General features: G+C 50.8%; 1 protein-coding gene across 3 annotated transcripts in view; it reads right to left on the bottom strand.

Annotated features, from left to right (window-relative positions):
- Positions 1-22,917, bottom strand: part of CHST15 (carbohydrate sulfotransferase 15) — a 72,073-nt gene that overhangs the window by 33,712 nt on the left and 15,444 nt on the right. The window contains exon 1 of one of the 3 annotated variants that reach the window (XM_025047559.1): positions 6,672-6,745. The exons of the other annotated variants lie outside the window; for them this stretch is intronic. The gene's annotated coding sequence lies outside the window, so the exon portion shown is untranslated. Of the gene's footprint in view, positions 1-6,671; positions 6,746-22,917 lie in introns of those variants that run through there. 3 annotated transcript variants of the gene reach the window in all.

The raw sequence follows: 22,917 nt of genomic DNA, 5'->3' as shown, positions 1-22,917 counted from the left end.
CACAATGTCCTGTATATTGTCGATAAGCGTCCCCTGCTTAACTTATCGGTGAAGGCTGAGGCGTGGGCCAGGGCAGTTCTGAGAAGAACGGAGAAGTGGGGGCTGGGGGAGCAAACTGCTCTGGCACCAGGCGACGTCTCAGGCCCTGCTGTCCGTGAGAGCAGTTGGACAGACACGTCAGAACCTCAAGGCTCAAACCGATGTTTTGAACTTGTCACCACCCCTGACCCATCTCTTGGTACAAATCATTCTTCCAAACCAAAGAAACAACAGACGAGCTCCTGGAGTTGGCAACCCCATTACTAAGCCAAGGAAACATCTTTTTACACTTGAACGACAAGGCTCCAACCAGGATCCTGGTGGGGGGCCAGTTCCCGCCCTCCGTTTCTCTGGCTGCAAAAGCCCTAATTAGATTTTTTTTTTTTTTTGAAAAAGGTCTTTGATGCTCCAAGACAAGAATGTACAAAATCTGGACCCAACAGAATGGACAAAACATTCTTAATCAAGAACAAAGGTTTCTCATTTCAAGTAAAGTAAATAAATAGCCCTGGGTTGACGGAGAAGCTGACAGTGTCCACGACAAAGCTCTGGGACTGGTCAGCCAGAGTGTCTGTCCCCATGGCAGACTGTGCCCACCCACTCCATGGCCCACCGCTCAAACATAAAACGGGGAGCAGAGGACTGGGGAGACAATTCCACATGCCTTAGGAGCCTTAAAAAACACTCAGACAGTGTCATATCGTCTCTTATAATTCATTCATTCATTCGTCCTGTCATTCACCAGGTGCCTGCTGAAGACACAAGTCCAGATATGGGGCCTGGAGCCAGAACAAGATGTTGGGGGGGGGGGAACGTAACAAAAAATTAATATTTGGTCTTTGTCCCTGGTTCCTGGCACATAGCTTCTAGAAGCCTTGGGATTTTCCTGAGTGATAGATTGTTATTCATAAGAAGCCCCTTTCAACCACACTTTAGTTTAAACTAATGAGGTGACTCTTGGCGGGCCCCCAGATAGCTTCAGGATGCAGCTGGTCACCAGAAGATCGAGCCTTGATGAGAAGCTTGGAACTTTCAACCTCCAAGGAGAGAAGAGAGGCCGCAGATTGAGTTAATCACCAATGATTTCATCAGTCGTGCCTATGTAACGGAACCTCCACAGAGATCTCCAGCTGACAGGATCCGGAGAGCTTGCTAGTGGGTGAACATGGAGGTGCTGGTGGGGGGGTGGATCCCCAGAGACGGCATGGAAGCTCTGGGCCCCTCCGTGCACACCTGGCTCCATGCATCTCTTCATCAGGCCGTTCCTGAGCCATGTTCTTTAGAACGAACTGGTAACAGTAACTAAGGCACTTTCCCGAGTCCTGCATGTCTTTATAGCAAGTTATTGAACTTGAGAAGGGTGTAGTGGGAACCTTGACATTTGTAGTCAAGTCAGACAGAAGTGGGCAGCCTGGGGACCCAATACTTGCACATCTGAAGTGGAGCCGTCTTCAGGGACTGAGCCCCTAAATCCGCGGGTCTGTGCTGACTCTGAGTAGTTAGTGTCAGAACTGAATTGAGTTATACGACACCCAGCTGGTGTCTGGAGAGGTGGAGAATGTGTTGGTGTGGGAAAACACGCCGGGGGCGGGGGGGGACTCTCTTTGAAAAAAAATACAAAACTAACGTTGACAAATTTTACCGAAACATATGGCCAGTGTCTAGTAAAATACACCTCAATAACGTTGATGAAGAGTAACAGTCGTGTGACCAAGCGAACACGTGACTGGGCACCCACCCTGGTAAGTGCAGAGCTGGGAGCACCAAGGCTTCCAGACCAGCTCTCGTCCAACTGGACAGGGGTGGCGCGGGGAGACCACGACGGGCCTGTTCCCACCTGGAGCTCGGGTTCCACCGGGACGTTGGGGTTCCGGGGCAACAGACAATAAAAAAAGTCACACATGAATAAGATCATTATCTCGAATGTCAATAAAGGCAATGAAGAAAACAAAAAAGAATATAAGAAAACCATTAGAACGGAGGTTCTCCACATGGCGCGAGAGCTGGATAACTCTTTGCTGTCAGGGTTGTTCTGTGCACTATGGGGTGCTGAGCAGCACCCCCCGACCTTCGCCCCGCAGGAAGAACAGCCGCCTGAGAGGAACAGGAGGTACAGCAGACGGAAAGGCCAGGGAAGACCTAGCTTTGGGAGGGACACCTGAATGACAGCAAGGAAGCCAGCCGTGTGGGGATCCGGAGAAGTAACGACCCAGCAAAAAAGAGAACCTGGAGATTAAATAAAGGCTTTGCAGGACGGGCGGCGGCTGGGGACCAGACGAGGGAGGAGGCGGGGACCAGACTCCGCAGAGCCTGGAAGGCCAGAGTCAGCGCTAGGATGTGCCCAAGTGCAAAAAGGATCTTTACAATGCGTATAACTATTAGCCAGCATAACTCAGTGAAGAAAAATCAAATCGACATGACTGTTTTGAAAAGAAAACAGACCGCCCGAACTGGCCTTTTCCACACGCCGCAAATTTCCCCGAAAAACCTAACACTAAGGTTGTTCTCCCTTAAAAAATGAGCAACGCATGCCCCTTACACTTCACCTGTCTGGAACGCCCACACCTCGGTGCCAGTGGACTCGGTTAGACAGGACCCTTGGCCTCCCACTCAGGTATCAGACCTAAGTCCCAGGTATGCATTTCAGTGAGATCACTTCTCAGCCTGGGCTCAGCGCTGTGCCCTGTGAATGCAGCCTGCAGCTGTGGGAACCAGTAGCACCGTGAGAAATCAGATAACTGGTCCCAAAATAGAAAACGTTCAATTACCCGGCCCTGGCTAGGATGCCCCCTATTAACCTATGCACCCCAAGCATCATTAGCAAGCCATTTATAACAAAATCGTAATTGAGAGACCCAGAAATAGCATTTTAAATTAAGTAATTGAATGCCCCCTCAGTGTAAGATCGATAAAGGGCATCCAATTTCACCCTAGGAAAAACTTATTAAATTATTGTAGCTATAAGCTGATACAGCAGAAGAAAGATGTATGAAATTTCAAAAGAAATCTGGATAGATTTAAATAAACGGCTTCATTTAGGTAGAACATTTACATCTGCCCTCTGGGAAGAGAGAGGAAAATAGAGCTAATAACATTATTTTACTTTAATGTTTTAAAGAAAAAATTTCGATGGATTTTAATTAACCTTTTCTAAAACACAAAGCCCTCTTCTGATTAGTATGTCTAACTGCCCACAGTTCTCTTTAGGCTATGTATATGGAAATCCATTTTTTCAAGAAATATTAATCAACAAGCGGAGGAAGGAACATTTTTCACATTTAGCTCAAAGATATCATAAGATTGTTGCTCAGACTCAGAAAGCGAACAAGACTGGAGAGTTCTGTACAAACAATAGATTATCGGATTCGGTCTTATACCTTGGAGTTTTATGCTCTTGATCACAACTCAGTCGATAAACAGAATAAACACTCACGGGCCTACGGCATAGTGGAAAGAATAGTTAGCAGTTACGTAGGCCAGGACGCTAAAGTCATGTCCACTTAATGACCTCAGTCAAGTGACCTGGGCCTCTGTTCTCAAAAGAAGTCCCTGATGGTGACAGATCACATTTAGCACTGGAGCTTGGGTGCTGGAGCCCAACTTGACCTTGAGCAAGTTGCTAACCCTCTCTCCTCCCGTTTCCTTGGATATAAATGGGAAATAATCATAGGACCTATGTCATAGCACTGCAGTGAGCACTACGTGAACCAATCTGTGTAAAGTGCTTAGAAGCACCCATAGCAGGTGCTAAAAAGATGCTCGCTATTGTTACATACGGACAGTACTGGCCCACGACAAGTATTTGATAAGTAGCAGTTTATTAGCATTTACAGTAGGTTATATTATTGGTTTCAATTTATGATCCCTCCCTGTACTCACACCCTTAGCCGCGTGAATGGCTTTGCAGTTCATTCAGTTAACGGAGTGAAACCCATCTCTCCACGCCTCCCTTTGAGTTTGGAGACTTTCTTTGACCAATAGGATGGGGCGGAAGTGACAACACGCCAGTCCTTGGCCCAGGCCTTACGACATGTCGTGTGCACTGCTTGCCGTCCGTACCTCTGCCATCGCCTTGGGAAGAACAGGCGGCTGACAGGCCCGTGGAGCCGAGCCACCCGGCCCGGCCCGGCCTGAACCAGGTGATCCCTACAGACACATGAGAAATAACAATGGTTGCTGTTTTAAGTCAAGTCACCGGGTTTCAGAGTGTTTTGTTATATGATCCCTACAGACACATGAGAAATAACAATGGTTGTTGTTTTAAGTCACCGGGTTTCCAAGTGTTTTGTTATGTGATGAAAGCTAATGGATACATTCTCTCTACAAGTTACAAACAATAGATGTTACTAAGTTAAACCAGTATAATTGTCTATTTAAGAGTTCCAAAAACATATTTATATGAGCAAAGTGAATCATGAGCAATTCAGGCCAAAGCGATTCACCAAAAGACCCGGAAGATCAACAGAATCAGTGCTCTGGCCCTAAAGAAGCCCTCGGCTAACACCAGAAGCAGACATGCCAAAATAAGGCCTGAACACAGATGACAGCTCTTCCCAAATCAAGACGGAACTGCCCAAATGTCACACATCGGGTTATTTGCTGGCAAAACGTGTGTCTGTGACAACCACAGCTGCTACGTGTTCGTTATTCGGACAAAGGACCCCATTCGCCGCACTTCCGGATGAAAAGGCCAGGCTCCCTCCCTGCCTCTGTTTAGACTCCTTAGAATGTCCTCTTTACTCCTTCTCCTTGAGCAAGCCCTTCCTGCAGCCTGCCCCATATGGCATCCCTGACAGATTCCACAGTTTCCGATGACCAAGATGCCTCACTCAAGCTTTGTCTCATAAAAGTATATTAGAAACATGGAAAATATATCCTGAACTCTTATCTTATTCCATAAAAAATTAGGCATTTTTCACTGAGATCAAACGTCCACGATATACAGCTTCCTTTGCATCTGGCCTAGGGAACCAGCTTTATGGTCTCAGGTAGCCAACATAACCATTCTGTGACTTTATTTCCTCATCTGTAAATGGAAATAAAACTATCTTTGTCGGCCAGCATGGACGCGAAGAGAAAATGAGATAACATATACAAAATGCTGAACGCGGCATCCGCATAGAGCGAGCCGCAGCAAATGACAGGCATTCTTTGCATTATTATAGGAGAGGCCCTCGGGCCCTCACTCCTGGCCTACTTGCTTCAGTGTGTGTATAATTCTAGAGACAGGTGTCCAATTTTCCTGTCTGCAACTAATCTGAAGTAATGAACGAGAAGAGGCAGGTGGCAGCTAAGGGCAGGTTCACAGGCGCAAGTAGTAAGAGTCAAGTTTTATAGTAGAAACAAGAGTGTGAAAAGCAAAGTCGACTGGGATCATTTGGGAGCCTCGGTAACCAGGGTGGGGAGCCCTGAAGAGCCTGGGACAGCTGTGGGTGCGACTCGGGAAAAGCTTCGCCACTTCACAATGATCATCCATCCAGAATGTGTTTCAGCTTACCAGGGAGGGTCAGTTTTCCGGGGTCAGTGTCTGTCCCCCAAGGCCTAACAATCAGGGCTGAGCCACTTCTTTACAATGGGAGGTGAGAGACAGCAGAAAAAAAGCTCATGGAGGCTTCTACTGCAGAGTCCTTCACACTGTGAAATATCTGGAACACCTCCAAAGTGATGGTGGGCAGACAGGGCCCAGGTGGACACCTGGGCAGGCCCCAGTGAATCAAACTGGCAGGAACTTGCTCATCCAGCCCTGCATTTTACAGACAAGGAAAGTGAGGCCCAGTGCTGTCCTGGGCTCCCCAAAGACACGCCGCTCATTATAAATACCCACGTCCTAACCCCGGTGTCCTCCCACACCTCTTCAATGGGGGAGCCCATCCTAACCGCTACCCCACCACCGCGGCCTGGCCCCAGACAGTCTGGCCATTCATCCCGGCCCCTTCCCATCCCTGCAGAAATCCCCGCTTAAGAACGGTCTGCAGTCTCTCCCAGAGAATCAGGGCAGGGAGTCCCAGGAAGTGCGCGGGAGGCGGACAAGGCAAGAGGTCTCAGGCACCTCTTCCGATTTTTTGCCTAGTCGGACTGGCGCACTGAGTCTTAAACCGTCTCAGTTCAGACCCTCGGTATCACTTGGGAGTGTCTCCTCCAGCTGCAAAGTATGATGGGTGACAGGGACAGCACCAGGACAGGGACAGGGACAGGGTCTGCAGAGGCTCGCCTGGTGCCCAGTGTGGGACAGGAAGAAGGCAACGGAGGGGTGGAGAGGCAGGGGGCACGGACAGAAGTGGGGCTGCTCCACGCGTCAGCTAACAAAACGCTGAAGCTGAGCCGGCACGGGGAATGGGCTGGGCCCGACACGCAGGACGCAGGGGCCGGCGCAGCCTCAACCCTCTCTTGCTCTTACGGAGCAGAGGAACAAGCCTGGCTCTGGAGGACAGAGGTGGTGGCTGCCATTGCAACCATCTGCACTTTGACCCTTCAGAGCCACAAAGGTGGCGCCTCCCCAGCAAGGCAGCAAGCCACCGTGTGTGGCCCCAGCGCCGAGATCCCAACCCCGCCACAAACCCGCCGGGAACACCGGGCAAGTCACGCTGTCTCCGAGACCGTGTCTTTGTATGTAAAACACGAGCTGGGACTACCTCTCTCAGCCCTGACGCTCACGGCATAACGTCTCCCTCATAAAAACCCGTCGCCGTCATCCGTTATGTCACCCAGAGCTGCTCAGAAGCCAGGTTTTTCCACGAGCGTTGAAAAGCTTGTGCGGTACTTGCTTTATGCTGGGCAAAAAAAAAAAAGCTAGATGATTAAGCCAAAAAACACACAGTGTTTTCTCCTTTCTAGAAGCCCACATCCTAAAGGTTTTCAAGCACCCACTGTGTGCAGGACACTGTGCTTGCTGAAGCTACAAATATGAAAAACGCACTTCAGGCCTTCTGGAACACACCATCGAGCTCCAGAACAAGGTCTCCAGAGGCTCCAGAAAAAAGCCCACACTCAGGATTCTACATCCTATTTCCAGGACAGCCCCAAGGCCCACCAGCCCCTGAGAATCGGCAGACCCCAGGAGAGCCAGGTTCCCGGAGCTGAAGACTCATCGTCATAACAGCAGCACCCACTAACCGCATGCAGGACCTCCAGCACCTGAGGGGCAGAGGCAGGTGAGGGATCTTTGTAATAGTCCCTGTGACAGGTCACTTTCCAACAGGTTGATCCGCTCCAGCCACCCTGCACTACCGCCCGGCGTGTGGTCGAAGCACGGCCCGATGCCACATCTCCCTGAAATGCACAAATGACCAAGTTTTCTCAGCAGAGGGGCAGGGTGGACAAGAGACAACAAATATGTGCACACTGCAGTTGTCACCCGACGATTTCAATGTGCACAAAAGACTCCACGGTTCTTTGTGACACAGTTAACAGTTTTCTTTTTCTGAGACCAACTGGAGGAAAAACTATTTCTGCACACTCATTTTATTATTTCCAGTAGTGATTTAAATAAGTGCTAGATTTCAGGGCTAGATTTTCCACTCAAGCTTGTCTAGCTAGTGACGACTGTTTTCCATTAGGATAGAACCTACTCGAGGCAAGCTACACGGTTCGCTCTGAAACACGCCCACCGAAATGGCTCTTGGCAAGGAAGCGGCGACAGCCACATAATGTAAAGCATTTTGAGGAAGCAATGCTCAGTCCGTTTTAAGACATTGGAAATTAAAAATTAAGTATCACTCTTTGTGCAGACTAGGATGCACACTTCACAGACATGGACCCGGTTTAAGATTTTAAGTGGCCCCAGAGACAGTGATGGCAATCACTTGGCACCTGTCACTTGCAGACCACATGAGAGGTCTCTTCTTGAAGGCAGCCCTGTGAAGTCAGCACTGAGATCCTCAAGATACATGTGGGAAACTGAGGCACAGCAGAGTTAAAACCTGCACAGAGCCCCTCTTTGCCGGTGGTGGGGCTGAAATCCACACCCAGATCCGACTGGCTGTAAAGCCCGTGACCTTTTTCTTGCGCCATCGTGTAAGATGGCAGCTCTGGGAAAAATCTGCTCAGAACGCGAGACTCAAAACAGCAGCCAAGTCAGCCTTTGCCCAGCCCACAGGCCGCGCCGTCTCCCGGGCGAGGAGGCACGGCTGGAGTCCGGTGATTCTACAAGGGTCAGTGATGCTCAGCCCTGAATTCAAACTGGTGCAGGTGCCAGATTCACCCCTCAAGCTTGTATACTGCCGTGACTGGCATGGGGTGGGCACTCGCCAAATAATTTCTAAGTTAATGATTAAAGAAGCAAACTGCCAGCAGATACCCAGAACAAGACTCTTGCCACTTAGTGACAACCACAAGAAAAGTGACATGAGCTAACATTTATTGAGGGCCTCCTCGTGTCCAGACACAAGGCTGGGGTTTATATGGAGTGCCCTGCCGATGTGTCATGATAATCGAAGAGGCAAGCACAATTAGTATTCCCACTTCACAGATGGCGGAAGAGTGGCCCAGAGAATGTAATGCCACATACCTGCTTCCCCACGAGACGTAAGGGCCCAGGAGAGAGCTCGGGCCTGGGGATCTGGAGGCCTGGGCGGAGTACCCACCACACCCCGGAACCGGCCACGTAACTGCAGGCGAAGCTCCTCGCCACTTCAACCCTCATTCTCTTCTCAAAGTAGATCATCCTCACCAGGTCCGGCGATCTCGGGAACCCAGGCATGTGACAAAGTCTGCTCTTATTCTTTTCGCGTGCTTTCCAGGGTTCAAACGTCTGCAATAACAAACCTTAACTACCAGGAAAAAGCGACAGATTTTCAGACTGAGGGTCGTTTGTTCTCTCGTGCAGCTAGACCACAAAGATGAGAAGTAGATGCTAGTTGCCTTCCAACAACTTTTTCCTTAACACAATCAGGAAAACGAATGAAAAGTGGCTCTGAGTATAATGCACAGAGACTACATATTAGAGCCAAAAGGAGCAGGGTGGCTCTGTCCTACCCTAGGTCCCCGGATCCCTTCCGCCCACTGGGACGAGACTTCAGGAAGAACACAAAGGTTGGCGAACGGCAGAAGATGCCCAAACCAGATGCCCTTCAGGACGAGCAGGGAAGAGAGGCCATGCGCAGACACGTAGCTCACATGTTCAAAACCAACCGTGAATAATGATTCTGCAGATGTACAAGGACACCCTACAATGAATAAATTAGAGGCAGCACAATTGAATGGGGAGCAGCTGTGTACTCCCCACCAGATGGCCTTGCTGATCTGAATAGTCTAAACATTGTTTTATTTCCAAAGATAAGCAAAATAAGAATCTGGTTAACCCTTGAACAAGAATCGCCTGAAAATATTTCTTTGGAATTTATTCCTTTTTGATGGAGAGAGTGAGCAATCTCGCTGAATTTCGATGTTGTCTGGAGGGTTTTAGAACAAGGTGGAGTGAGATTTCTCCACGGTGTCGCCTGCAGTCAGTGAACGGTCACTGTCTGCCCACAGACAGGCCTGGCCCTTACAAACTATAGCAAGAGGCAAGGACTATTCCTCCAACACCACCCCCAGCCTGGGTGTGTGAACCCCCACGGTGTGTGGAGGTGTGCAACCCTCCCAGAGGTAGAAAGAGATGTGCCAGCCCCCAGGAGTGTGCAGAGGTGTGCCAGGAGCTACAGGATGCTACAAGACAATTTGAAGCTTCCATGCTGCTTAAAACATTTAAACACTTGAGACATTGTTATACTCAGATACATCACTAACTGATACAAAATCTGCAGAGTTTCAGCTTCCCTTCCTGGCTGCCGGCTGCTTCCAGCGTGGGAATTTATTATCTTCTGCCCTCAGGGTACCCTGGGGGCGAGTTTAAGCAGCAGCCATATAGGGCAGGGGGGAGAGAACTAACAGGAACCGAACACCTGTTCTGTAGCAGGTGCTATGCGCCCCCGACTTTGAGGCAATGTTAAAGGTAGCTATAATTGCTCCATTTTGCAGGTAAGAAAACAGAGGCTCCGAGCAGTGAAGTGGCCTGAGTAAGTGACAGAACTGGATTTAAACACAGGCTGAAGCCCAACCTACCCCTCAGGGCGGGGAGAGCAGGACCCACACGAACACCGCACATCACACATTTTCCAGTCCTTAATGGTGGTGGGTGAGGTACGGAGAGTAGGATTTGTTCTCCACCCCAACATTTCTTTCTTGCTCCCAATTTCACTTACACAGAACAAGGGACAGAGAGCAAAGGGGGCGTGGGACTCTGGAGAACGATATCTCGTGACGGTCTGCCGTTTGACAGCGATGACCCAGGATGGCCTTTCGCACGGCTATGCGTGCGTGGGAACGGGCAGGTCCCCCTCGTGGAGAGAACGAAGGTGAAAAACCAAACCCCAGAAGTGTGGAAACACGAACAGGCCCACCTGGCTGCGGTGCGCCCTTGGGCAGCTGTCCCTTTCTGCGCCTCCGTCTGCGCGTGTGTGAAGTGGGGACGATGGCGGTGCCCACGGCGCTGAGAGCTGGGAGGATTAGAGGGGATCATCCATGCGGCATGTTTCTGTGGCGCCCGCCACCTCCCAGAGCTCAGCAAACGGCCACCAAGCCACCACCACCACCGTCCTGTCCCTCCTCCCTCTCCCTCCCGTCTGTGTCAGCGGGATCCCAGCTCCGCAGCAGGGACTCTGGCCTGGTGAACAAAGACCGGCTGGGGCCAGAGGTGAGGCAGGAAGAAGGGGACTTGCAAAGGCTCCATATTGGCGAAGTCTGAACAGGACTGACTGAGACGGGCCGGGAGAGGAGCCCCTCCCCATGGGGACATGGCAAGGCAGACGCCAGTGCCACCGGGACGCTCGCAGCCAAGAGCTGCTCTTTGGATGACAGCAGAGACCCAGAGAAGACACTGATTTTTAAAAACGGTAGTTTCGAACCCTCCTTTAGACTTTAGGGAAAAAAAGACCCAGTTTCTGATAACCTCACTCAAATCTGAAATCCAGATTCCCAACCTCTACAAAATAAACAGGTCAAGCAAGTGTTTATTTATAGATGCATCACCAACGTGCCGACCCTGGACAGGGCCGGTCTATGGAAAAAGAAATTCTTGCTCTTCCTCCGGCAAGTAGAGACGCTTCTGAAAGCGTTTGGTGGCATATGATTGCTTTTTTCAAAATATCTCTTCGAGTTTTAATACTTGAAGCTGAAGAGGAGAACGCTCAATAAATATTGTAACAAAGGAACTTTCTCCAAGAACGCCTCCTCCGTGTCCTGGAGCCAGATAAGACCCCGCTGAAAACTACACCATCCACGCCCAGCTCGCTGAGCAGAGGCTGCTTCTGGCCCAGGACAAAAAGTCCCATTTTGCAACTAGGCAACATGGAGTGGGGACAGGAGACGAGCGACATACGGTATAAAATTAGACAGCTGAGCGGCAAGTAAACAGGTAAAATTCCTTTTAGAATCAACCACAAAAAAGTGGGAAATTTTTCAAAAAGATCTTGAAAGCGTTCAGGCCTCATTATGAAGGTCAGGACTTCTTTGCAGAGAGCAGACTTCCTCCTGGGCTAAAAAAGTCTCAAAGTTTTTTTAAAAAATGACTCTTAAAAAGTCTTTATAGCTGACTTCTGTCAAGAAATGCTCTGATCTTTAAAAAATCAATCAATCAATCAATCTTTGGCCAAAGCACTCAGTTGTTCAGAGCTAAAGTCAGCTCAGAGTCAGTAAGAATTTCTCCCAACAAAACGCAAACACTTCCATGTTGCCTTCCCCATCCTTCCAAAGGCCCAGTGGAGGCTGTGGTAGAGCCTCCAGATGAGCACTGAACTTGGAGTCCACGGGATGCGTGGTGAGCAAAGCAGGAACACATCTGACATGGTGGTACTTACAGCCCAGGGGACACCACAAGATCCGGAAACAACCACAGCAATTGTGTGGCTGGTCAGCCACAGGGATGCCAATGGGACATTCGCCACCCCTTGAAGTAGTCTGCAGGACGATGAAGCAGGAAATGAAACCGTGGCCGGTGGCCGGCTCGGCCCCTCTCTGGCTGTCCTTCCCCCACTGCCTCAGCATCCGTCTGTGTCTCCATCTGCCTGTCCCTAACACCACTGGCCCACCTGAGCCATGAACTCCTGCTCGCCCTTCAGAGGTTAACCAAGGGGTCCCCAGCAAACCCCCAACCCAAGTCAGGCCCCCTCCTCCGTCGAACCCCTTCCGTTTTTCATCTTCGCGTGTGCCTGTCGGACGGGCCTCTGCCTTGACAACGGGGCCATCAGTTCCACGAAAGCAAGAGTATCTCTTTTGTTCCCTTTCACAAATATTTTCTGAAGGAAGAAAATTAGAAAGGAAGACAGGAGGCAGGTGGCCCATATGCAAACACAGCACAGTCATAAACAGAGAATTTGCAATGAGTTGGGTTTTTGTAGGGGAGGGGGGGCATCTAAAATAGAATTTTAAATTCCGCTTCTCTAAGATTAGTACCAGTGTCACTGAAAACCCATTTCCTGGTACCTCTTGAGCCTGCAGCTGGCACTGGCTTCCACCGTGCGACAGTTTGGTGGGCTGGCCTGGGTCCACTGGCCTCAGGTCCCTGACACCCCCAGAGAGCCGTCCCCCACCCAGTCCTGCCAGAGCAGAAACGCAGAGCCTCTGACTGCATCACCTGGCAACAACCTCTGGAGCACCTTCCTGCCCTTCTAAGTTAGCTCCCCTGGTTAAGAAAACACCGAAATGATATGTCTTAGTTAATTATAGGATTCTTATCTGTGGCCAGAAGTTTTGGGTTTTGTTTTGTTTTGTTTTTACCCATTTTCAGTTCTTATAACCCTTTCAAGCAAATTTTTGAAGGACTCAGTCAAGGCAACACAGCTTTTCAGGACCAAGTTCACGACAAAAGAAAAGACGGGGAAAAAATCCGTCCTGCTTTTGGGTCATGCTCATTCCTTTCCTGCAAAGGAAATGTGGAAATGTTTCAAAAACATCAAGTATTCGGAGTCAACTAAAAATCCAAATTACCTTTCCCCCTTCTTCCTCTTTCTTTCCCTTCTTCTTTTTCTTCTCTCCGTTTTTTTGTTTGTTTGTTTGTTTGTTTGTTTGTTTTTGTTTTTGCCCCCTCGGCTACTCCTCTCTTCCGCACTTCAGAAGAGATAAAACACCAATCACTTTGGAATCCACGAGCCCCTCCATTTAATTAATGTGAGGGTTTTACTGGTTTTTATGGGTAGGGAAAACTAGATCTGGGGGTTAAAAATGATCTATGGCATTATACAGTGCTGGGGCTGGAAGGACTCTGAGTGTCGCCCAGCTCCGTTCGGGAGAAGGGACGGGAGAAATGGGGAGAAAGAAGCAGATGCCTCCAGGGCCTCGGCAGCTGGCACCCCGGGGTTCTGGGGCTCCTCTCCGCGCCCCTGCCAGGACTCGCCCTGCCACTCTTCTGAACCTTTTCTGAGTCTCGCCCCCTTCCTCTCGTGAAACTGGCTGAAAGAAGCGGGTTTACGTTGTCACTGAGCAATCTGGGCTGACCTTTTTTTCTCCATGTTCATACATCAGGGTTATTTTCACCTTCTGATGACAAAACAGTGTACGACGTTGGCTGGATGGTCTTTGGTTGACTCAGTTTTCCTGAGGTTTTCACACCCTTTTTTGCTGTTGTAAAACTTTGTTGGATGATTGTGAACAAATCCCAAAGGCACTTCTCCCTAGGAATGGCCAACAGCATTCACTTCATAATTTAAAAAACAAGATGGAGACATTTTAACTTGGAGAGGAGCAGGCAAAGCTACCTGGCCCGCTCATCGCCTCTGTCCCAGAGGGGTGGGGTCAGCTCCTCCTCTGGGCCGCCTCTTCCTGTTCCCCTGTTGCAACCCCCACAGCCTCCTGAGACCATGCGGGGCCCGTGGGTAACGGCAGGACTGCTGCGAGCACATGCCATGGGTTCAGCCTCCTCCTGCTCCATCCACCCCGACTCCCGCTAGACCCACCCAAAAGGGGCTTTGCAGCTGGAGCAGGGGAGCTGTCCACACATCCCAGAGTAAGCGGTCGGGCTCCTCAGAGCATCGCTGGGCACGCAGGCCCCGATCTGGAACGACATGACAGCACCCCAGACACCACGTGCTGCACTGAGGCCGGGAGATGCAATGATGGACCAGGACTCTTGCAAGCAGAATACCTCAGGCCTCTTTACAATTCCCTTGAGGGACTTCAAAGGAGAAATTAGCAACATTCTTCAAAAGTAGCATGAAACTCGTAGTTATGCTCTTCTGTGGATATTTTCTGGCCAGTAATTTACATTCACATCATTCAGGGAAATTGCTGGCATCTTCCTGACTTGCTCAGACCAACCTGTTCAGTCATCAGTGCTGGGGCTCGAGGGGGGGCACAGAAGAGGGCAAACTTCTGTCCCACTCGCCAAAGACCTGCAGTCCAGTTGGCCATGGAGCCACCAGAACAGAACCTCATAGCCAAAGCCAGGCGCCTGAGAGACCGTCTGTTTTTCTCCAGGCGAGGAGGTCAGCCAGACTGCCCCAAATCACAGCTGACTTTCCAGTCTGACAAACAGGGCACTTGGAGGATGGTATGCGTTGGGCAATTAAGCTTAAAATGGAAGGCTAAGCCTTCGAGGTCTTTGGGCAAACAAAGTTAGAAATATAAATGGTCTCATTTCCCCAAGTAGAGTTGAGTTTTCAAATTTCATTAAAGGTTGTATCTAAACACGTAAAATAAAAATGATATATTGAGGCAATTACCCAGAAACTTAATGTCAAAACTCACAGAATCTTCGCCTCAATTAGTGAACTAACTGAAGCAAAAAAATGAGCATATGGCTAATTCAGGGACGAGCTGCCTCCAGGTCTCACTTTGTCGGGTGTCAGAGGCAAAGCCCGTGGGTGGGAGACACCAGGTTCCACTGGAGAGTGGTCCCCTGGGCCGACCCCTCGGGAGCAGGGGCAAAGTGGTGGCTACGAGCACATGGGTCATCGAAACGGCCCAAGCCCACGCCCACCTCTGTCCCCCACTGAACAATGGGGATGATGAATATACTGTACAGTCTAACAGAAGTTCAGGAGGACGGAACTAATCCACGGACCATGCTGAGCAGGCAGCTGGCGGCTGTCCTTGCGATGTTCGTCACCATCCTTACTCTTAGTCCTATTTTCACCTGCTCCCTGGGTTCGTTCTTAGCTCACCTATTGGAGATGTCTCTGGTCTGGTCTGTGTCACACAATTCCGTGTTAGGGACTTCAAAGGAGAAATTAGCAACATTCCGGGCCTCTTCTAGAAGCCTGTCCCTCCAAAAGGCCTCAGAAATGAATTACTTCCCTGTCCACTACAACCACCAATCCCAGAAAAAGAAGATCGAAACACATACATTTCAATGTCTTCTAAGTCTGTTTAACAAGAATCACTACGATCTCATAAAACAATTCTGCTCTGATAGCTCCACTTTTAAACACATGCACGCCAAAAAAAAATTAGAAAGACAGAGGAAACAGTTATTTTTAAAATAAGAGCTTGTCTTGGGAATAACTGTAAAGCGTTCCATTTTAATAAGAAACAAAACTTCAAATGATCAAAACAGGATAATTCTTATTTTAGAGCGTTGGGTCTGATGGTATTTGGGGCTCCAAACTGGGTAGAAAGCATCCGAACAGCTCTGAGCGAGCGCACCCCTCTCTGTACTAAGCTGTAGTCAGATGTGAGTGGGACCCGACCGGTCGAGGTGGGGACGCTTGCTGCCTCTCAGAGGGGAGACGTTGTGTACCCCCGCACAGACACCGGCTCAGCATCGTGACCCAGAGGCCCCTCCGTGGAGGCAGAATCCGAGCTTGACCCGGCGAAGGTGCAAACTCCCACGTGCTGAGTCCCGTTTGAGATCCCGCCCCCCGTCACACTCTCCAATATAGGGAGAACTGGGTTCAACTGAATTCGACAAGTTTAACTCTAGTGCAATCAAGGCCACACACAGACCATGATAAACACAGCCAGGAAATGCAAGAGCCTTGTGAAGTTTTCACAGCTTGCCGTTTTCGACCCTGTGTGTGGAGTGGAACGGATGGAAATGGGTGGAGGTGGCATGAACTGTGTGTCACTGCAGGAGTCAGCGGCTGGTCCTGAGCGGGCGGGGAGCAGGTCAGGACCCCGATTTCTCCCTGCTTTGCCGTGTCCTGTGCCCCTGGGGCTGACCAGCCAGGCTTTGGGCATCAGGTCGCATTAAATGTGAGATATAAGAAGCGTGAAGAAGTCACCCCAAGATGGGAGTTCCCCAAATCCAAGTTCCCCTGTGCCCCCAACAGCTGTCCGACTTTGGCCACGTGGCCCCAGCTGTTTCCTGGGATGACAGGAAAATGCAGATGTCGCCCAGGGCGATGCCAGGAGCGAACGAGCGTGGGAGACAGCGCTTGGTAGAGAGAAGCTCCGTGCAGAAGGGAAGACTTCTCCTCTCCGTGTGTAGTAGAAAGCGTTTTTAGAAGGAGAAAAAAAACAAACCCTGCACTTGGAGTTTTAGACTAAAGCACAGTGTGGACCTGGAGTCTGATCGCCCCAAGTCCAAGGCCCACCCCACCAGGCATAATTCAGGGAGGTCAATCCCACACCCACGGGCAATCCTTGACCCTCAGATCAAGAGAGCACGCTCCAAATGATGCCCACAAAACCCCTGCCGTGTGCCAGGCCCAAGTGTAGCAAGGACCCAGCAGTGACCTAAGCAAGGCCCTTGCCTGGCAGAGCTCGTAGGCCCGTAGGGGAGGCATCCAGAACCCCACGAAGAAGATAATAATATGTCAGATGGGCTAAAAGTTGTGGGTGAAAATGAGCTGCTTAAATAGGGGTATCTGCCGACACACCTGCCACACCTCCACGAGACTCTGCAGGGACTTCCACTGCCCCTCCAGAAATGGGGGGAGGGCAAGGCTGGAGGCAGAAATGAAACCCGATTCACTTGCTGGGCCCACATTTCTGTAGCTTGGTGTTTGGCGGGGGAGGGCAGAGGTGGGGGGGGCTCTCTATCTCTTCAGAGTACAGATTTAAATTAAATCAAACTAAATTTAAAATTCAAGGCAGAGTTCTCACCCCGACCGGTAGCTGGCCCCGTTTCACTCACGTGAGCCTGCCGTGCAGTCCAGAGTGAGACATGCTCATGCACATTCTAGTATTTTCTCCCTAGCGTGGAGCATCAGAGCAGATGCTCATTCTAAAGCACCATCTGGAGAGAATGGGGGAAGGGCAGAGCCCTAGAATAGCTCATGAGGACTCCTCATGGGACCGGTACTGTCAAGGCCATGCCCAGGGCCAGGCGTGAAATCCTGCACCCAGGAGAGCAAATCTACAGGGGACACTAGACACTTCGGTCATCCCCTCCAACGCCCCGGCACTCTGGCCCCAATTCCAGTAAGGAACGGAGAATCTCAGAGCAGTGGCTCCCACAGAAAGAATGCGGGCCACGCGCCAAGTTCAAGTGTTCCAGATGAAGTTTGTTTCCACATACTTTACTCAACGTGATATATCCGCAATACTATCATTTCAGCATGTATTCAGTATAAGTTATTAATGAAATGATTTGCACTATTTTTTTTTTTCACATTGAGTCTTCGAAATCCAGCATGCATTTTACACTTACAGCTCATCTCAATTGGATGCTAATTTTCATCAGAAGTACCTGATCTGGATTTAGATTTTATAAAATTTACGGCTCAAAAAGGAGAGTTACTTGCCCAAGTTAATCTCAACAAAAAGTTTTCCAACAACTGAACTGAGTATCCGTTTTTAAGTGAAATCTATTAAAATTAAATGCGATTTAAAGTTTCATTTCCCTGGTCGTCACTAGCCACTGTTTAAGTGTTCACTGGCCACTGGTGGGTGCCATCCTGGGCAGCAAAGACACAAAGCCTCTCCATCGTCACAGCAAGTCCTCCCACACAGGACTTCCAGGACCTTGAGCTCCAAGGACAAGGACCGTTTCTTATTCCCTCCATTCCCCTCCCAACAAAAGGCACTGGGAAGTCACGTTTTCCCACAATCGATGGACGACTCTGCAGGGCACTAGATAGAAGCACAGCTTCCAGGCTCTGCCCCAGATTCACTGCCTCAACTACGGACAGATGCAGGTGGGCAATCACCCCAGGGGACTTTTAAGCCTCAAGTTCATGGCTTCCGATTTTCCATCCTTCCAAGTCCCCTTAACCAGCCGACGGCCATTGTTGTGAATTAAGAACTGACAGAGACAGGCGCGTACACCCCGGAACTCAGCCAGGGCTGGCCCCAGTGGGGCTCAGTGTTCGGAGACAGCGTGAGTCCCCTCCCCTTCAGCTTCCTGTCTGTGACAGGAAGACCAGCGAGTTGTTATCGACACGCAGGCAATCAGGAAACGCCAGCCGCCTTGGACCCCCGGCCACGCCATCTACTCCTAGGTGTCCGCATGCTTATCAGAGACATGTACTAGAACGCTCAGTGCACATGTCCTAAAGACGAAAACCGGAAACTGCGCAGTGTCCACCCACAGTCGAATGGGTACCACAACCGAGCTATGGAAATGAACAAGCGATGGCGGTGAGCAAGCAACACCTGGGAAGAACCTCATCGACGGGGTGCTGAGCACAGGGAGCCACACACAAGAGAACACGCTGCTCGGCTCTGTTTATATAAAGTACAAAAAACAGGATAGAGCAGCCGACGCCGAGGAGGTCCGAATGGTGGTCTCCTCTGACTGGGGGTTGGGGTGGCAATGAGCAGAATGGAACCAGGGAGGTTCTGGGGTGCTGTTCGTATACTTGACCTAGGTGCTGGTTGCCCAGGTGGGTTCTGTTTATGCAAATCCATCAAGCTGTACAGGTATGGTAGGTGGTCTCTAATGCGCGTATATTATAATCCAAGGAAAAAAAGAGTTCATAGGAAAAAAAAAATGGTGGAGTAAAGTTTCTGCCCTATAAAAAACCAAGAGAGAAGCAAAGGACACAGAGGTAATGTGGCACGAGCGTGAACAGGCCGAGGCAGCCCAGCCCTCTCGCCTTGACCATGAAGGCGAATGTTCTCCCATCAGGTCAACTCCCGTTCGCTTTCAGAGGCGCCAAAGCCTGCTCTGTTCGCGCATCTTAGGCTGGGTAACAGAGCTTGCAACCACTTAGGGTTGATTTTATGACGCGGCTCACAGTCAGACAGCTAATGACCTCCAGTCTCCAGGCCTGATGAGTTTCCAGGGTCTTAAATGTCTCCTCTAGGGACAGACTTGGCAGGAGGCTGCAAGGCCCAGCCCTCCCGGGCCACACCATGGGCCCTGCTCAGCTCGGCAGCCACCGACAGGCCAGGCACACACTGGGCGGGGTGAGGTCTCACACGGGGCTTTAAAAGGGTGTTCTCTCTTAGCCTCTCTCCACAGAAGACTTCCGGGGCAGAGCTCACCATAACAGCCGGCCCAAGCCTCCTGCTGCATCCCCAGCAAGGTAACTTGCTCTCTGATCCCAGGGACGTCCCACTTCACGTCCAGAGGGCCAGTGTCCCCAGGGAGGGAAGGACATTGAAAACTGTAACCTCAGAACGGGTTACTTCGTTAGAATTTCTCAAATGTCCCGATAGAGAAAATAAATCAATCCCAGGAAACTTAAATGTCCCCTGAGGAAGCCCAGCTCCCTTTGAAGTGGGGGGACTGGAGGTGCTAAAAAGTGTGGGCCACGCTGACTACAGGGATGTACTGCTGGGGGTCGGGGGGATCAATCCGGGTTCCCAGAATGAGGATCCCACACATTCTGAACTTTAAAGAGCGAGAACCACGGGCCCCCTCGCTGGGATCCATGTGGCTTCCCCCCTCAGGCTCCCCGTGACCGGACGTATGCAGACTCCGCCCCTCCAGGAGGCTTTCCAGGATGCCCTCCCGCCCCGGACCCGGGGCGCCCTTGGTGCCCACTCTCCGCCAAGCCTCCTTACCTGCAACTCTCCAGCAGTACCTACCTGCACCCTGGGCCAGACTGGCTGAATGCACCCACGTGCACACTCACACATCCTCCTCTGCCACCCCCACCCCCCGTCTCCCCTTTGTCACACTCATCACAAGAGAAATCAAATGGTCCTTTGACCAAGTGTTTACACCTAGTGCACCCACTGGAACCCGAGCTCCGTGAGGGCAGGGCCTGGGCGTATGTTAGCCACCACCCACTCCCCAGCAACCGGTGTTTATTTCCTCGTCCGTGTCCCTCCGTGGGTTAGGGCTCACTGAGCGGGAACACCAAGGCACCTAAAACACCTGGTTGTCCATAAATGTCATTTCTCTCCCTCCCTGACATCTCCCATAGCCCAGAAAGATTGGACTACAGCCATGACAGCCACGGGGCAAGTCCTAGAATCGAACCTAAGCCCAGCCACGGCCAACTGGTCGACCCTGGGCAAGTTGCCGAACCTCTCTGAGCTTGATCAGCCCATCTGTAAACGAGTACCACGTCACCTGCCTCTCAGGGCTGGAAGGATGACTCACACATGATAGCAGTATTTTCTTCTGTCTTTATAGTTTCCATCCATTTGAGGCCATTTCCCAACAATGCCAACTCACAGGCCCAAATAAGAATCTGGTACCTGATTCACTTGATCATTGACACATTCTACTCGGCGTGGCTGTGTTAGGCCTGGGGTACGGGGAAAGGACAAGGCAGACAAAGCCCCTGCCCCTTACAGAGCCTGATGTCTGCGAGGGGAGAGACTGTTCAGGCGCCTTCATCTTTTCATGTGTCTCTTTTTAGTTTGTGCTTTGAGATTTTTTCCCCAATAGCTACATACCAGATGTATTATTTAAGTTACCTCAGACTCCCACACCGGGCAATAAAAATATTGTGGATTTTATTCATATTATTTTTCTTTTCGAAATAAAAATGACTGCGATGTCTTAACAGAAAACGTAAGTAAAACTAGCTTTTCCTCGCACATAACAGTGCTGTGCTTGCTATTTACCAAGCACTGGCTGAGGGTTCCCTTGGATGGGAGGACCTGATTGCAGACACCCATGTGCATCACAGACTCCCCCTCGTGGTCTCGGGCTCACCCAGGGCAGCAGCGCCCATTCCTGACTTGCTCCCTGTTCCCACCCGCGCCAGGAGGTACACGGGCGGAGCTCGCTTGCTTTCCTCAGCGGCACATCCCCATTCAAACCCGTCGACTCGTGACAACTAAAGGGGAGCAGGAATCTCCACGCCGTCGCCGAGGCCGATGGAGCCTGAGAGGATGGTTCCTGTCATCACAGTGCCCTGGCCTTTGATGGAGAAGCAGTGGTCCACAGACGTGAGGAATGGTCCCGAAGGGTCCTGGCTCCTTGTGAGCTCACCTCTCCAATGACCTCTGTGCAAACTGAGCACAAAAGGAGGAAAATCTGGGGGCGCTGCACCAACCCCCCGAGACGGTTCTGAACGGACCGGACCCAGGCACCTCTCCCTCTGTGTTCTGAGCAGAGTGTCCTCCCCCATGAAAAGTAACTGTAATCCTCACTCAGGATCTCGGGTTCTAATTTAAAACCCAAAAAGCCCTGGCTCCCCTCCACTGGCACCTGCCACCTCTCTGGCTGCCAGCCCTGGATGCTACTTTCCACTTTGTAAGAAAGAGTTTTGCCGGCTTCTAAGAGTTTCAGCACCTGCTGAGAGGGTACAAGTCCCAGCTCACCATGCTGGGAGAGTCCAAAGATCTAACATGGAGCCGAGCCCCCTACCAGGCCCTGCAGCCCCTCACTGCCGCGGAGGACGTTCCAGGCACTGGACCGTGTTTCCTTGCCAAGATGCGCCGTGCCAGCCCCACCCCCACCGCCCTGACTTTACACACTTGCTTTCTCTGATTGGAAGGAAAATGAGTAGGATGGCTGACCTACAGCGGCCCTGAAACCCTGGACTCTCTCCGAGCGCCTTCCACTCGGCTGCAAGGACAGAGCCCAAGCAGTGGACCCCAGAGATGAAAAGCCGAGAAAGAGATGCGCTGCCCCCCTCCAGGGACTGAGACTCGGGCGCAAACAGAAATACACCTTCACCATGACCAGGGGCTGGATAATCACCGTTTGTCGGCCTTTCACACTGTGAAAAATCACTAAGACTGCTTTTACACACACACACACACACACACACACACACACACACAATCCAAAACGGTTCTGAATTCAAGTTTTCCCTTCTTCTCATTCTAAAGAGCCCCAAGGAGAGTGTTTCCAGATTCATGATTGGCGGAACCTGAGAAAGCCACAAGAAATGCCACCGGCCCACCAGGACAGTCACTCCGTGAACCAGTTCAGCTCGGCAAGTGTCCCCAGAGCGTGCCAGGGCCAGGCCCCCTGGCAGAGCCCTCGGAGGACCCCAGGCGCTGCAGCTGCAGCCCGGGCCTCCTCACCATCGGCGTGAATCGGGTGTCTCCAGCAGGAGCACCACACGGACACCCGGGGCCGGCTCTAGGCGCTGCGACCGCCTGTCACAGGGCTCAGCGCTCCAAGCGGCCACACTGGGTTTCTTGCCCTACTGTGCTAGTTTTGAAAATCTTAATAATTTTTAAGAAGGGGCTCACATTTTTACATTACATTAGGCCCCGCAAATTCTATACCCAGTTCTGGAGACACCGAAAGTCATACGGTCAGAATAAAAAAAAGCAGGAAAGCACATCCGGGAGCTTCTCTTAGTTCTGGCATCTGCGACAGAGCGAACACACACTCAGGAAACGGCGCAGCCTCGGGTTTAAGCTCATCACTGGTTTGAGCGAGGAACTTCCCAGGAGCGTTTCAGAATCTACACCAGGAGTGAGGTCAGCAAAAGCAGTTTCTAGGAGCCCACTTATCCCAACACTGATCTATAACGGTACCTTCTCTTACGCAGCTCTGCCCGACAACTTAAAAAACATGAGGCCCTTTAATTTATCGCATTAATGTGATTACACCTTCATCCCAGAGTCTGGCCCCCTAACCCTAACCCTAAACTTCTGTGAAAT

Source organism: Pteropus alecto, unplaced genomic scaffold, assembly GCF_000325575.1.
Source record: "Pteropus alecto unplaced genomic scaffold, ASM32557v1 scaffold74, whole genome shotgun sequence".
NCBI lineage: Eukaryota > Metazoa > Chordata > Mammalia > Chiroptera > Pteropodidae > Pteropus > Pteropus alecto.
The sequence above is the reverse complement of the archived record's forward strand: the minus strand, read 5'-3'. Positions and strand labels throughout refer to the sequence as shown.